Source organism: Martes martes (genome assembly GCF_963455335.1).
Source record: "Martes martes genome assembly, chromosome: 4".
Classification (NCBI taxonomy): domain Eukaryota; kingdom Metazoa; phylum Chordata; class Mammalia; order Carnivora; family Mustelidae; genus Martes; species Martes martes.
In genome coordinates, this window is record NC_137891.1 from 26,611,693 (window position 1) to 26,623,673 (window position 11,981).

An 11,981-nucleotide genomic window follows, 5' to 3' on the forward strand; every position below is an offset into this window, starting at 1 on the left:
AGCCTCGAGATCTTTGTTTAAACTCCTCTCAAATCCCTGGTGTCCATGAGACACCAGTGCACCCAGAATAATCTCCAAATCTTTGTTTAAACTCCTCTCCAATCCCTGGTTGAACCTTGAATAGCACAAGTGTCCGTGAGACACCAGTGCACCCTGAAGAGATGGACTGGATGGAAGGCTGAAAGGACTGAGTGGATTTTATGAGACTGACGCGCTACCTACTGTGGTAACGAGGCACCTGGACTGAGTGGATTTTAGCAGCTGAACATGAAGTGCAATATAGCTTGATGTTTAAGTCTAAATAGGTTATATGGATTTACTAAATACCCACCATCACACAAACACACTCTAACAAAGCATAAAACCAAATCACCACAGGATCAAACTGACCAGCCAACAATTTCACTATTTGCTGGGAGGACTCAACACTAATAAATAAACAATACCAGATCTGAAAGTCTTTATAATGTACAGTCCACATTGAATATATGATTTAAAAAAATTACTTAGTCTACAGGCAACAGTTACATATTTTATTTAATTGGACTTTGCTGTATCCCCTGGTGGAAGGATTCCTCCTTGGGAGAGCAGAACATCAAACTCTGCAGAGCCCAGATTAGTGAGGTCACTTTTACCTCTACCTCCTTGTTTCCACACCCATGTATTTTTCCTACTGGAGTACAGTACCATAGATTGTTCTTTGGCTCAATGTGTAAATTGCTTCCTGGGGAATGATAGCCCATCTGAGCTGGTACTTCCACTTTATCTCCAACGGGCTATTCCAATGCTCTATTAAGCCACCGGGGTCGGGTAAATTAACAGAGTATCCCATGTAAGAAGGAATGAAGAACAAAGAAAATTGTTCATTGGCTCACTTCATACCTCCTTTACTGGATAGGGGGTCTCCTGGTTGGTTGTGTTGCATGTGATATTATGTGAGATCCCATCCCACTGGACAAATACTTTTTAAACTTGTGGACAGTGGCACTGGCTAAGGCTCTGTAGATAGGAAACGTAAACTCGTACTATTTCTGTGAGAACAAATTACTGGTCTTTCCTTGTGTGTAGTCTTATGTCCTTGATCCCAACCTCTTCCCTTTTATTTTCTAGTCTTTTATTCCTAGACAAAGCCATTCAGTACGGCACATGATTCCATATATAATCTAAATTCAGGCCACTTCCTTTTCCAAGTTTCTCTAAACCAAGTAGATAGCCATTGAAAGGATACTCTTGTCAATTTGTGTAGCTGATTATTTAGAACCGTATAATTAATGTATTGATAGGTTTATCTGTTTTCAGTTTTATCCTAAGTATTATGAATTTAAAGACACTTTAGTAATTAAGTTAACAGGAAGAAAAAAACACCAACAAATAAAAAGGTAATACCTTTTGTCCTGTGGTTAAGGATTATAAGTCCCCTTCCTAAGGGAAGAGTGGATTTGATCATTATTAGTACATATAAATCACACTCCTTTCTAGTTTGAGAAGAGGTAGCAGGAAAACACCTTTTCCTTGTTGAGATTTAAATAGACGCTCTTACCTCTCAATGAATTAAGATGGAAACTAATTACAGATTTTATTTTGTCCATGGATGTCCTTTCATGTATATAAGAAGCAAATGATGATTGTCTAAAAATGAATTAGCAAAATACGTGGAAACATATCTGTCAAGGGGACGAGTTAAGCAGAAGGACACAAGAGCCCGGAGCAGCTATCAGCAGCATAATGACGTGCAAGACCTATAGACAGTATTACAGAGGCGAGTGCAGACGCTTAATGAAGCTGCCAAGGAACCAGCTGTTGCTGTGGGGAACTGTGGTTCACAGGTTGGCATCTGGGTCAGTGTTGGCCATATGAACAGTTAAATGACTGAGGGTTTTAATGTGGTAGGGCAAATGGCACCTTTCCATCACTGCAGTTACCTTTAAAAGATGATTTTTTAAAAGGCTGCTTCCCATCCCTACAGAATGATGTCAGTGCTTCAAATGTTTTTATACATGACAACTCAGAATGAAATAAAGTATTTTTACTACTTAAAGCTTTTTTAAAAGCCCTCAATATTTATTTTAGTCCTATAAAATTATATGTAAGTGGAGAGAAGTTAAAATCCTTTTATAATATTAAAGCAAATTTTAAAATGCTGTAAAATTTAGCTATCATCATCATTGCTATCAAATATAACCTAATTGCAATGTTTGTAGTACTCAGTTAAGAAGCTAGTCACACTTCCTACTTTTTGCACAGGAAACCCGAAGTAGAGTAGAAAACAGAAATCTTGGGTTCTTGTTTTGATTTAATATCTTAAATGACTCATTCAATCCCCTTGAGTCTTACTTTCTTATTTCTCAAAAGTGGGATAAAATTTTGAATTCTTCCTGCACCCTTCAGGTGCTTAGAAGCACTTACTTAATACAAAGGACATTATTTTTATTTCATCGTCACCCTTAGCTTACTATGTAGGCCAGTCAATGTGTGTTCACCATTTTAAAGGCCTAAGCCTAGAAAGCTTATTTGTCTTGCTCAAAATTAGACAGATTTTTAAAATTTGTTTTGCTTAATATTGTACAGTTTTTTTTGTTTGTCTTCCTTAATACTGCACAGGTTTTTTTTTTAAATTTCTTTGTTTTGCCTAATATTACACAGTTTTTATAACATGGAGACAGAAAGCAATGTGAGATTCATTACTCAGTTGAGTCGTTTCTCACTGGTCCATGGTGTCTCTATAAATGTAGAAGTTACTAGAAAATAGAAGATATTACCCTTTTTTGTTAGTTATACAAAATGTCAATATTCTTTGTCCATTCTATAAAATGAGTTGTTTTTTTTTTTTAAAGGAAATTCAACTAAGCTCAATGATGTTAGGGTCAGTCACCCTACAGGGATGGAATAGACAGGGTTCTCAACCAGAGAATTGACAAGATAAAATTTCTGATTCTGAAGGGAGTGTGTTGTCAAGTTTGGAGAGGTGGCCTCAAACAAGGGAAACAAGCATTCAAGGGAAATAGGGAAATAGGAGTAGTCAAGCATCTGGAATCAGTATTCCCAGATTGAATGATTCATACATTTCTGAGCATTCCATTCAGGACAGCTGGGCAAAAGGCGTGTTAAGCCGTACACATATTTGAAATGAAGATCTCCATTCAAAGCTAGAACAATTTCAGCAAGATCTCTGTCAATATGTTTGAATAAAAAGTGTTTTTTTTTTTGTCTTTTTGTGAAAACAAACCCAATAAAATGACCATTCTTTTGTGAAACGCTTTTGTGAAATCTTCAGGAGGAGCTCTATCGTGTTTTTTACTTCGGAGAAGCCACCTGCATATTTCTGTAGTTATATGTAGAAATAGCGCCATAATGCATGAGTCACTCATTTGAGTGCTAAACAAGTCATATTCAATATGTGTTTCCTGGAAACAAAAATCCAAACTGTTTTCATTTGAAATGTGTTAAAAAAAAAATCTGAACTATCACAATGTAGAACTTGTATATTTTATGTAGTAAAAATAGATCAAGGAATTTTGTCAGAGCTTATATTCCAAATCAGAAAATGAATTTGATGTATCCATTTCTAAATAAGTTGAAAAGATATTAAATAAGAAGCACATACATTAGAAAGGAAAAGTAAATTGGATTAACCTGTCATTTAGATTCAGCAACTCCATAGTTCCATTTCTGGAAATCAATTTTACATATATAGCCACTATGGAAAACCCTAAGAGACTCTTAGCCATGGAGAGCAAACTGAGGGTTGATGGAGGGGAGGTGGGTGGGAGGGACGGGCTAAATGGGTGATGGGTTTTGAAGAGGCACTTGTATTGAGCGCTGGGTGTTATATGTAAGTGACTAATCAGTAAATTCTACTCTTGAAACCAATATTATACCATCTGTTAACTAACTAGAATTTAATAAAAATTTGGAAAAAATGTTTATTACTACATTATAAATAATATGAAAAGACAGAAAGCAATGCAGTATTTAAAATGAATTATATGTGTGTGTGCAAATATATGTAGTAATATAATCACAAAGTAAACATATATGACATAAATATACTAATACATAATATTATATATAAATATATATTTATATAATATAACATATAAGCATATAAATAAAATATAAATTTATAAATATTAAACATTTTAAAAATATAAATACATATATATTTACTGCCATGGGCCAAATATCTTACTGTTACACTTCATAAAGTTCACTCAGAACACTGCTATTATATAGAAAGGAGCCCATGTGATAGACCAAATGAGGCTGTGTTTTCTGGTTCAATCACATGTTGAACCCCAAAGAGTATAGTTCACAACTGTTTAAACAAGACCCAATAATGATCTCAGTAAATTTTAAGTGTTTCTTCTTGCTCCCTGATCTTAATCATGATCATTATGGGCATTATAATAAATGTACTAGGAACTGTAGAAAAGGGATCATCAATCTCAATCCAGTTCTCTCCCAGGTATCCACCTAACTCCAAATTTTGTACTTTAAAATTACCCTTCACAGCAAAAGGTATATGGATGGACCAGCATAGTTTGGCCAAAATCCTGCTTGTCACAGACATATAAAGCAAAACATTATTTGGCAAATATATTGATTGACATTCTGTGGTATCTTATATTACCGATTCCAAAATTTATTAGGAATATCCTTTTTTCTTCTTCTTGAGCTTGAAGAATAATAATCCGTCAGAAATATGAGATATAGCCAGTAGGACAGAAAAGAGTGTCCCACTTTTTTTATAGCAAGTTCCAACTAAGCATCTGAATCTCATGTTTTACAGAAAATATGATTTATATTATTAAAACTCAGATCAAGTAAGTCAGTGTAATTTAATTTTTCTTCTAAGTCTTTTTGGTAGTGATGCTTTATAACGATGAAGGACAAAAGAGGTATTTGGAAAAGAGAAGGCTGAACTATAATAAGTATCCCACAAATAAAAAGGAAGTTAATATTTTAACCTCAGCTTACTTATATTTCATGGTTTAATTAATCAAACATTTTAATATTCACTCTGCATTTTACATCTGTTATTTAAGCATTTGAAGTATTCATTGACTTCGGAATGGAAAAGTTATCATTTAGAACGAATCATCCCATGTATGGTTAAACATGTTATTTCTGGATGACATGGGGTCAATAAAAGGGGAAAAATAATCCCTTTTTATTAGGTCAGCATTTCATATTAGAGCTTTTTTTTTTTTTTAATCACTGATAGGACAAAATGAATGTTGCCAAACTTTAAATATCAAGACACACACCATCAATGAAACAGGAAGAGAAATAAATTCATGTTGTAAACAGTTATTGTCCATTACTGAGACACCCAAGTACTGGAGAAAAAAATCTATTCAGTGATATAGTCATGTTTATCAGAATTTAATTTAGAGGTGGCTTTTTAGAAAATTATTTCTTATCAAGAAGCATGTTTACATTTACAACAGATGAAAAATAAATCTCATTCATTAAAAGTAACAATGATAAATATCCTCATTTGCTCATTGGAAGTGCATAATCAGATTGATTAGTGCTATGAATTAATTAGTCTATAAAATTAGAAGTTTGTGGTAATGACAAGTAGATGTAAGTAAATAAATGAATGAATGGATAGAACCAATCAATTTCAATGTGCGATGTTGCCTGAGAGACATAGAACATTTTTAGTTCTATAGAGAATACCTCAATATGGTGCTAAACAATATATTCTGTCTTTGATTATATTATGTGTAAACAAAATAACATATATTTGACTTTCAGAATTATAAACTTTTCAGGTAAATTAATTAAAACTCTTTATTTCCTTCCCGAAGTTATAGGTTTAATGTAGGTAGAACACCAAAAGTAAAAGAAAAAAAGAAAGCTTACGTTAGAATTCCCACATTTTAAAATGCATGATTAAGCTAAAAGGAGATGAAGACAAATCCTCGCAAACTAAAAACAATGAAAAAGCATATCCAGAGAACTAAGATACCTCTGGATGTGGCCAGAGGACATCTGTAAATTCCTCCCTAGTTGCTTGAAATTTGTCTTTTTCTTTTTTTTTCAATGTACTTTGCAAAAGGCCATTTCATGAAGCTGGAATTTATGGAAGGCAGTTCATTTATTGGGAACAATCTAAAATAAAACACACTTAGACGTTATCTTAAAAAAAACTTATTTTAGCCAGATTCTTGTCTACCATAGCCTTGAGACAGAAGGGCATTTTGGTGGGGGAGAGTTATGAAAAACTCTTACTAAGAACTCTTACCACATCCTGCCTCCCATTGAGGAGAGACTGATTTACTATCATGTGGTTCAAAGAGACTCAATTTAAAATTTTAAACTGTTTCAAGATTTTTAGCACCCCCAAGCACCTGGCAAAAGGATAGGGAAAAGTTCTTGGGTGAATTATTTTAAAATATGACCTCAAATAATTTCCATAATATAGTTACAAGGGATATAAACACACTTTTAAACAATAAAGACACAAATCAACAAAAATAAGAATTTTTTTGAGAGCAACAGCAGAGTGCTAAATTTATATGCATTACATAAAGAATATAAAATGCATGTGTCTAACAAATTTGTACAAATAAAAGAAAAAATTGAAATTTTATTTATTTACTTATTTATTTATTTTGTAGAAATCGAAAATTTAGATAAGAGATAAGACATTATAAAAACAACTGGACATAATTAACAATTTATAAAAATATTAAAGGAAAAAATAAATGCAAACTGTAATAGATGGGTCAGCCAATTGCATACAGAATGGAGCAGAGAGATGAAGAAATAAAATATTATATAAAAGATTAAGAGATATAGAAGAGTGAATTTTAAAAAATCAAAATTTATCTAATTAAGTACTAAAAGGAGATTATTGAGAGAAGGAAGAAAGACCAGGTAAAAGGAGAAAATTATTAAGAATATTATAGAACTGGGTCCAGGGTGGCTCAGTTGTTAAGCATCTGCCTTTGGCTCAGGTTATGATCCTAGAGTCCTGGGATTGAGCCCCACATCAGGCTCCCAGCTCAGCGGGAAGCCTGCTTCTCCCTCTCCCACTCTCCCTGTTTATGTTCCTGCTCTTTCAGTCTCTCTGTCTCTGTCAAATAAATAAATAAATAAAATCTTAAAAAAAAAAAAAGAATATTGCAGAACTGAGGATCTTGGGTGGCTCAGTCGGTTAAGCATCTGACTCATGATTTTGGCTCAAGTCAATGATCTTAGGTTCCTGAGCTCAAGCCCCATGTTTTGCTCCCAGCTCAGCAGGAAGTCTGCTTGAGATTTGATCTCTCCCTTGGCCCCTCTCACTCTCTGTCTTTCCTTCCCTCTCTCTCTCTCTCTCTAAAGAAAGAAAGAGAGAGAGAGACAGTCTGGCATTATTAATCACATGATGGAAGATGACATCACTGTTTATGCCATAGTCTTGCCAAAAATATCTAACATGCATCTGATCCAACTACCAATATTCTTGGATCTAAGTGACAACAGGTAATTATAAATCTTCCCAGCAAATGGCAGGATAGTGCACCCCAAGCAGAGAGGTAAAAAGTATTCAAGGTACAAGGAGTGAAACCCTGGAGCTTGTTGGAGATCTGTTTGGTGAGTGGCATTATATTTATACAGTAAACATTCAGGAGAACATGCAGGTGGTGAAATAGTAAACAGTCAGATACATTTAGATATTTCTAGACTGTGGAAGAGTTTGGAATAACTGGTTATTTCAACTTGTTACCAATATTGCAAGACTAGATTCACCTCTGAGTTTAAAAGTCTTCTCTTGTATCAATTCCTAGAACTGAAAGCCGTTCTTAACCTGCAACTTAGAGTGAGCAACCCTCCACATTACCTAAGCAAGGTGCCCCATGTCTCACTTCTGCTAGTAACACTAGAACTCCTGAAGGTTCTTTCTGTACCTCAGGGGCAAATGAACAGGGATTCTGAGTCATGGATTTTTCTCTCCCTTTCTTCTGGGGCTTCTCATGATTTAAAAGTTTGCAGCTTTGCAGCAGAGCAGGTGGTGCTTCTGCATGATCCTAAAAATAATCATGGAGTGTGAGAGATCCCTCATACCTGCTCACTGCACTTGCTTCCTGGTATTTCTGTATGAACTCCTTTACTCTTTATCTTAGTCCACAGACCACTGAACATTGTTTCTCCCTCACTGTCAGAACTAATTCCTTTTTCTCCCCATTTTTGAATTCTCCAAACAGGCCAAAGTTTTAGTCAACTGATGTTAAACCTAAGCAAATATACCCAACAGATTTAAATATTTAGGAAGTCATTTCCTCTTCCTATGACCTTTGTTCTATATTTTTTTGGGGGGGTTGGTTTTATTAGTAGATTAGTGACTTGGTTTTTAGTAGAGTAAAAAGATCTACAAATTATTTCATATTCCATTCCGATCATCTAATTTGCTGCAGTCTCTAGAGATAGAAAAGCATTCTCGCCTTTTTTTGTATCAAAAACTAGAGCACCATTGATTATTTTTTTCAGTTTTTCAATTAAATTAAACCACTTCATTTCCTATTTTCCTTTCAGAAGAAAATAGCTTTTCAGCAGAACAATATCAGATGTGGAAATATGAAACATTGTCATCAACATGTCAATTTAACATAATTTGATAACATTGAAATTTGATCAAAGTTCAAAGTTGCATTGTGTTTTTCACATTACTGTTAGCCTTATTTCACTTTTGACTTGTGGGAAGAGCAAGCAACTGGTAGAAGAATGGAGTGTACATTATAATAGCTGTTATCAGATGTAAGTGCTCAAACATTGTCAGCTAAAAATTAAAATTCCTGGCAGATTCCAAAGCTTTCATTTTGGAACATTAGAATTACCTTTCCATTTCAAATAAGGAAAATGACTTTGACCCCATTCTAACGCTTATTACCAAGAACATTTCAGAAAGCAGATTAGTCAAAATACGCTTTGTCTCCATTAGTATTCCCTGCATCATGTAATAACTAATGATTTTTATTACTAATTATCATTACTAAACAGGACTTCTTTGGAAGCTTTATGACAATTTTTATGCATTCTTTTGCTTTAATTGCTGTGAAGAAGAGAAAATTTTATTGTATAATGATATCTTCTTTCAGTCAGTTAGAAAATAAATTGGTTACCCACTGTGTGAGTAATACTGTGGCAGACACATTTGGGAGGATACAAAGGGAGAAAATGGCATTTTCCTTCTTTCCTGAAGTTCATAAGATAGTTGGAAAGGCAGAGTATAGTCAAGAGAAAAAGACTTCCAGGTCCCCGAGGAGATCTCAAAGAATTGCTCTGTACCATATACAGTCTTCAGTTGAAATAGATTCCTTGTGAATTATAAATCAGTATGATTTAAAAGATATAATTATTGAACTAAATAACTTTAATAAATCATAACCCTAATTTAATTTTTCTTAAAATACATATAAGCTTGTGTTTGTGTCCAAAGTTTCCAATGTTTGTGATCAAATTTTAGAGGAATGGATTTTAATAAAAGAACCTAGCTGAACTTGCCAAATGGGAAAATTGAAAGAAAACTGGTTTTGGAATGAGATATGGTGGGATTTGAGGATGGGCTGCAGGACTCACTAGCCCTATGCTCTTAGATTGTTGTCCATTTCAACTTTATGTTTCATAATCTGAAATGTGAATTTGGTAACGTAACATAGAACTTCCAGCACTATAATGAGGCTTACAGGTGATATTTATATTATAATCATGGCGCAGTGCCAAAGTTAACTAAATCATGGCTCATAATTTTTTATGCTGAAATTCAGGGAAATGCTGAAATGTTACCTGACAGTGGAAAATAACTGGATACTTGAAATCATTGAGGTCATTGCTTTTAAATGGTTGTACTTATGTCCTTTGCTGCTTGATTCTATCCTCATCTTTTCATCGGAGGATCACTTTTACTTGAAGATGCAGGTTCAGCTCTATTGCTAAAAGTAAAGCATCTTCTGTCCTCAGGGAGAGTTGTAGGAGACCCTATCAGTGAAACTCTTCTTTCTTCCAAATGTGTACGCCAGGTCTCAGAACCTGTCTCTTATCTTGCTCCTATGGGCAATGCAACATAATTGTTTAAGAGCAGGATTTCTGGAGGTGGTGCACTTTCTAGACAGGTCTCTTGAGGCACAGGAAACAGTGCAGAGAAGTTGAGAATTGACCTGGAGAGACAATTAGAGAATAGCTAATATAATTCTGCTTTTTATCCCCATTTCTTGATAAGGACATGAGACTGATAGATCTGAAACATAATATAGGCATGATGTACCCATATTTAACATAAATTTTCAAAATATTTCTCTTTAGCAGAAGGATATTCTGACAGAAGTGATATGTAGATAGATTTTATAAGAAGTTTCCTAGACTAGTTATTATTTATTCTCTAAGCTGAATATGTTTTTGTGCAGAGAGAAGGAAATGACACAGTATTTTCTATTTCCATTGAGTTTAATACATAAACTGAGCTAATCAAGAACTTTAGAATGCCAAAGTATAATAGAATAGAATTCTGCTTGTCTCCCTATATTTGATACACTTATCCATGAGCTTGAACAAGAAAGTTAAGTGAATGCTTCAGACATTTTTAAGGACAACTTAAGAGAGCATATTTACTGATAAAATTGGTATTACAAAAAAAAAAAACCAACATGGTGAAGGTAATCAAAAGGAAATTTAATAGGGATTTTACACACACACACACACACACACACGCAAGCACACACACATGCGCGTGCGCACACACACATACACATCTTTCTGCTCCTTCTCCCCAGGTATGAAAAATAAACTGCAGAAAGAAAGGGTAGAAAGATGCACTTATTAATAACTATGTATGATAATAGCCCTGGACACTTTAGTTACCTGTATATTGTTTTGTGTCAAAAGTGTTATCTGATTGCCAAGAAAATAATGTGATCTTATATTGTCTCAAAACTTACAGGAATGTAGGCCAAAGGGAAAAGACATGACACCAATGATTCCAAAGATAAGAATATGTATTTTAGGAAGTAATAGAAATAAGAGGGAGATAGAAATAGAAATAAGTATGAAAGAAGGAAGAATAGAAAGACAAGAGGGTACTGAGAATTTCAGAAGATAACAAAAAAAGGAAAGCATAGGCCCCTTGAGATAGCTAAAATACTATTATTTGAAATAGGAATTAGATTTTGAAAGATTTCTAAAGATATAACTAGAACCAATAGGTGAAAGAGAAAAATATTTGGACCAAAATTTTCTGTATCCATATAAATAAGTGCTGTTATGATATTCTTCATTTTAAAAATTAAATTGCAGTTCACATACAGAAAAATTAATCTTTTTAAGCATAGAGTCCTATAAGTTTTTTAAAAACCTCATAGTCACATAACCATCATCACAATCAAAATATAATAGAATTTTATCACCCCCCTTTGTAGACCATACCTACAATTATTGACAATACCTGGTTTCTTAAAATGTTTGGGCTGCTGTAATAAAAATACTATAGACTGATTGGCTTTTAAGCAACGGAAGTTTATTTCTCAAGGTGTGGAGACTGGGAGCCAGAAAATTTAATGTCTGATGAGGGCCTGCATCTTAGTTCATAGACAACAGTCTACTCATTGTACCCTTGCATGTTGGAAGGAGCAAGGGAGCTATCAGGGATCTCTTTTGTGGGCACTAACCCCATTCAAGAGGGCTTCACTTCATTACCTAATCACTTCCCAAAGGTCCCACTTCCAAATACTATCACACTGGGAAATAGGTTTCAACATATGCTTTGGGGGACAGGGGGCATAAGCATTCAGTTTATAATATCTAGTGACCAATAATCTGCTTTCTGTCTGTAGAGTTTAGCCTTTTGAAGGATGCCATATAAAAAAACACAGAATATGTATCCTTTAGTTAATGGGCTTCTATCACCAGCAATAATGCATTTGAGATGCATCTGTGTTTCAGTAAATCACTCCTTTTTTTGCTAAATAGAATATCATTATACACATGTTCCAGAGTCT